This window comes from Gekko japonicus, unplaced genomic scaffold, assembly GCF_001447785.1.
Source record: "Gekko japonicus isolate JY-2015 unplaced genomic scaffold, Gekko_japonicus_V1.1 scaffold892, whole genome shotgun sequence".
In the NCBI taxonomy this organism is placed as follows: Eukaryota; Metazoa; Chordata; class Lepidosauria; order Squamata; family Gekkonidae; genus Gekko; species Gekko japonicus.
Genome location: NW_015174869.1, coordinates 577056 through 582588, shown reverse-complemented (window position 1 = coordinate 582588; position 5533 = coordinate 577056). Strand labels below are relative to the sequence as shown.

The 5533-nt window shown below is 47.0% G+C and overlaps 1 protein-coding gene across 1 annotated transcript in view; it reads left to right on the top strand.

Moving 5' to 3' along the window:
• The window catches only part of SLC7A10 (solute carrier family 7 (neutral amino acid transporter light chain, asc system), member 10), a 66890-nt gene that overhangs the window by 193 nt on the left and 61164 nt on the right, over positions 1-5533 (top strand). The window lies entirely within an intron of this gene.

The following is a 5533-nucleotide window of genomic DNA, read 5'->3' as shown; positions in this document are numbered from 1 at the left end:
CCTGCTGCTCGGTCGCTGGGGCCGCGGGCCTTTGAACCCGGGGGGGTGGGGGGAAGTCAAGGGTCCAAGTGGCTTACGCAAGCCCCCGGCGTTGAATGAACTCCTGGCAGAAAGTTTTCAAGGGCGAGCGCCGGGGAAGTGGCCCATCTTGGCTTGCTGCGCCTCGAAGCAGCAGGGGTTTCCTGGCCGTCTTGGGGTGTGTGTGTGTCTGTGCGCGCACTTAACCTGCGGAAGTTGATCGGGTCCTTACAGGTGTGCGACCAGGTTTCGTTCTTTGCTGGTGAGATGCAGGTGGGGTAGCCGTGTTGGCTTGAAGCTGCAGAGCAACGTTCGAGTCCCGGGGCACCTTTAAGACCAACAAACTTTTATCCTGGCGATAAGTAGGGTAGCCGTGTTGGTCTGAAGCAGGAGAGCAAAGTTCGAGTCCTGGGACACCGTTGAGACCAGCCAGGTTTTATTCAAAGTGTCAGCTTTTGTGTGCAAGCAGCACACTTCTTCAGATACGTTCAGGTGGGTAGCTGTGTTGGTCCGAAGCGACAGAGCAAAGTTTGCGTCCAGGGGCACCTTTAAGACAAAGTGTTATTCAAAGTCTAAGCTTTCATGTGCAAAAAAGTGTGCTTTGCACACAACAGCTTACACTTTGGCTAAAACTTTGTGGGTCTTAAAGGGGCCACTGGCACTGCACCCAAACTTTGTTCTGCTGCTTCAGATACAAAAGGAGATACTGAAGATACTGAAGAAGTCTGCATGCACACGGAAGCTTATACCCTGAATAAAACTTCATTGTCCTTCTGTTCTTTGCTGTGCATTTCACTTTCCCAGCCCCCTGCTTTGTTCTGCTGCTTTTGCTGTGCATTTCACTTTCCCAGCCCCCCCTTTATTATTATTAACTCAATTATAACATAATATTCTAACACCTTCAAATACATTCTTGGGACTTGATCCCCTGGAAAGGAAAAGGGGAGGGTGCCAACTGATGATCAGACTTGCTCCATCCCCTGGACCAACCTGGGCTTTGCTCAGCATGAGGAATGCATTCGATGTGTTATCTACTGACAAACCCGGGTTTGCTACCAAGGGCAGACCCAACCAGGGTGATGCAGTCAATCCCACCTCTCTGACAAGCATCCTTTGTGGTGCTTGCCTTTTCAAATATCCGATTGTTGCATTTATTTTAAGGTGTATGCTTAAAAATGTAAACAGCACCAGAGAAACAATTAATAGGGGTACACATGTGGCATTGTGTTCCGTCTCACCAAGCAAGGGAAGTCTTGCATTTATTTCTTCTGGTATCCTGCAAACTGCATGTATCCCATATTAATATGTTCTCATCCCCTGCACACTAGAGATACACAAAACCTGCTTTTCAGGCTGCTTAGAGCATCTTCACAGGTGGCATTCAGAGCACCTTTATGTCCTCCTGAATATTGTCTGTCTCAGTTAGTGTCCTTCCAGAAGGGTAGCCCCGCTATTCAATTTGCTGTAGCAAAATTAAAACAGGGGTCCAGAAGCATTTTAAATAAGAACAAACATCAGTCCACCCTAAGCTTTCATGAGTCAGAGACGACTTCGTCAGAGAGCCTATGATATCTCACCGCCAGAGAGCCCATGTCTCTGACAAAAGTGAGCTCTGGCTCATGAAAGCTTGTGCTGAAACAAAATTCAGACTTTTACAGAACTCCTGTTTGAGTTTAACCAAATTAGTGAAGTGCTCTTTGAACGTGCAGGGATCTATGTTAAAAATTAATTGGATAATTTCTACCTTGATGCTCTCTTTGTGTCACCCGTGAGCCTATGCGCTGTTCATGGCGCTCATTATTGGTCCTCTGTTCTGCGTTTTCTGGGTTGAGGAAGTGGAGGGTGGGGGGCTTATGTCCTGCACTAGCTGAAGGGGAAAGGGATGGCCTTTATTGCAGGGAAGTGAAAATTAGGAGCAGTAATAGTGCTATCCAAGATCTTTGGGTGAAAATGTCCATTTTAAGACACTGATGAAAATATCCTAAGGACAGAGGCAGCCTGTAGTTTAGTGGTGTGTTTGTGTGCACGCATGCATTTAGTGTTAAATCTGGTATCACTGAAGTATCATTGCTTGTGGTGTCATATTCCTACCACTATCTGCTTCTATGAGTAACTGGTTTTGAAATGTATTGAGCAGAGCCATTTTAGTGGAAATAACAGGACGACACAAAAGGTGCATGTGAGAAGATCAGGCTGTGTGTGGTATCTGTTGAGGGGAGGGGGTTCCGTGGAGGGTGGGGCAAGTTAACACACCTTGCTCAGAATTGTACCTTCTTCCTACACTTTAGGATTTAAAAAATGGGGATTTCCAAACTCCGATGTAAAGGGCAGTTTGTTCCAAAGCTCAGGCTGGTCTGATTTTGTCAGAGCTCAAAAGTTAAGCAGGGTTGACTCTGTTTAGTATTTGTATGGGAGATCACCGAGGAAGTCCAGGATTGGGAGGCAGAGATCAAGATGAGTAGCCGTGTTAGTCTGATGGTACTTTGTATCTCTCGTCCATGTTATTGTTTTCCCAGTTCAAAGGAGCCATGAGAGGAGGCTCTGACTTGGGTCAGGAAGGCTGTCCCGTTTTCCATTTTCTCCTTTCTTCCCATCCTGTGGAAAAAGTAATTCCTGAGTGATGGAACTAGCTATTTTGGAGAGAAGGGTGATTTAGTTGTTGAAAGTGACGTTGTGGGGGGTTAAAGCATCATACCCCAAACACTGTTTCCAAATTATTGTCACTTTGCTCCCCAGTTCCTCTTGTATCTGCTTTGGACTTCCAAAAAAGCGAGAGAGAGAGAGAGAGAGAGAGAGAGAGAGAGAGAGAGAGAGAGAGGAGAGCAGGTGTAAATACCTAAATCCTTCTTAATGAAGCATTTCTACTCTTTCTGCAATATACAGTCCTCAAATGGTGGCTCTCAGATTTAACTATTTCTGCACCTTTTCAAAATGAAGAAGAAGGAAAAAATGGCTCACACATGGATGTTGAAAGGAAGGCCCCAGAAGGTTGAAGTGGATTATAGCGGATGATGCACCAACATAATATCTTTATATAAAAGTGCAAGGACAAATGTTTCCTGTTCTAAATCAGAGGGGGTGGGGAGAGAAAATGGAGGGTTTTTTTTAACACCTCCAAAGCTCGACGCAGAGCTTACTAATGGCAGCAAATTTCTCTGGCAGTTTGGTGTAGTGGGTAAGTGCGCAGACTCTAAGCTGGGAGAGCTGGTTTGATTCCCCACTCCTCCACATGCAGCTGATGGATGACCTTGGGTAAGCCATAGTTCTGACAGAGGTGTTCTTGAAAAGAGCAGTTTCTGTCAGAGCTCTCTCAGCCCCACTTACCTCACAGGATGTCTGTTGTGGGGAGGGGAAGCGAAAGGAGTTTGTAAGCTGCTCTGTGGCTCCGAGTGAAGGGTGGGGTATAAATCCAATCTCCTCCTCCTCTGCCTCCTCCTTCCTCCTCTCCAACAGAACTTTGGATGCTCTGTAGGGAGAAATTTAGTTGGTCTGGCTCGTTTTACAAGTGGTCAAGCACTTTGAAAACAAAGCCCATCTCATTTTCAGTGAGGGTTTCCAACTCTGGCCTGGGTAATCCCTGGATATTCGGTGGAGGAGCCTGCAGAGGGGAGAATCGGGGGGGGGGATTTCACCTGTCATCTTTGGTATACCATAGAGTCTACCCTCTGAAGCTGCCATTGCCTCCAAGGGAACAGATACCTGACTCAGGGCTCTTTTTGTAGCAGGTACTCATTTGCATATTAAGCGACACACCCCTAATGTAGCCAATCCTCCAAGAGCTTACAGTAGCTCCTGTAAGAAGAGCTCTGTAAGCTCTTGGAGGATTGGCTACATTAGGTGTGTGGCCTAATATGCAAAGGAGTTCCTGCTACAAAAAGAGCCCTGCCTGTAGTGGAGATCAGTTGTAATACTGGGAGAACGCCAGGCCCCACTGGGAGGCAGGCAAGCCTAGCTTCAGCTGAGGGTAACCTTTTTAAACACTTGCAGCTCTTTTCTAGGCTTGTTTACTCAACAGTTAGTCCCACTGAGTTTACTACCAGGTTGGAGGGTTAAAATTCAGAGTCTGGGGTGATTTAAAAACCGGCATAGGGTCACTGTATCTCATGAGGTCCATAAGCTGACATGGGTGTGGGAAGGTGGAACATGGCAGCTGTAGTGTCATTTATGTTAGAACTGGGGTGGAACCTGATGGCCTCTTAGCCTGTGAAATGCAGCACTTATTGCAGTCTTCCTCATGCATTTTATTATGTGTGTTTGGCTGCGGTCAGAGGAGCAGTTTGAGCCAATGTCATCGCTTCTCCCTTCCGTGTTTAACATGCTCGTCCAGACAGTGACATCTGTCTGCCCTTCCCCAGTTGTCGGCCCCCAATCCTCACCCCAAGTTTCCAGTCACCAGAGAAAGTCCGGTGTAATGTTCCCTCTAAGCTGTGGAGTCCTGTGAGCAAAAATCTGACTTTGTGAGCTACCGGCATTGAAGTTGTGAGCGAGCGATTGGGCTGCTGCATCAATTAGTTTGCCCCGGAGCCCGTCCTTCCTGAGCTGAGACAAAAATGTGTGAGCCGGAGGCTAAAAAACTGTGAGCTAGCTCACACTAACTCAGCTTAGAGGGAACCCTGGTCCGGTGTATACGGATTGTTCTGGTCTCACTGAACATTTCTGGACATTTGATCTCTCCGTTGCATGCTCGAGCCAGTTGGGAATTCTGAGGCTTCTGCTTCCTGACCACCAATTTCCCCCCAGTTAGCAATGTGAGCATAACCACATATTCACCCTGACAAATAAGTGGTCCTGCACATGTGCAAAAAGACCTTTAAAAAAGAAGCTGCTCAACCCCCTTCTCCGTGGTGACCATGCAGCAGTAGTCTGATTGGTCCACCATGGGGTGAGTTTGGGGTAAGGGGTAAGGGTGGCATGTCTGGTTGAAACTCTCCAGAACAAATAGCTCCAGAGAAATTAGAGACATGGCCAGACTACACCAAGCCTGCCGTCTGACCGCAGCCTTTGAGAGCAAACCTTAAGAAAGTCTAGCCAGAATCCTACTAAGCTCAATTCAGTGAATTAAGAAGAGCTGAAAAGTCTGGTAACAGAAGTTTTATCATTCTTAATGGGAACAAAAAGCTGAGGGTGGGCCCTTTTGGACAATTGTGTGGTCCCTTGCCGGGGGCTTCTCACAATCCCACTAAGTAGAGTGAGGTGGCTGATTTCTGAGGTGGTCGCATGGGTGGTACCACTTCAGACTGTAGGTGGGGAAAACTACACTTTTTTGGTTTATGTCCTCATTTGCTTCCTGAAAATTAAATATAAGCCCAATGCCGAGGGAAGTTTTAACCTAGACCTTCACAGGTTGTTCTAGTTTTCTATTTATTGATGTTGCGGAACTGTGGCTAATTTAACCCCGCCCCCCATAGTCTGAAGTGGTACAGTCCATGATACACCTTGAGCCATCAGTCAGTTCATTCCACTGCATGACTAGAAGAGGCCTCAGACTGGGCCTTGTTGTAAACAAAAGGTCTGT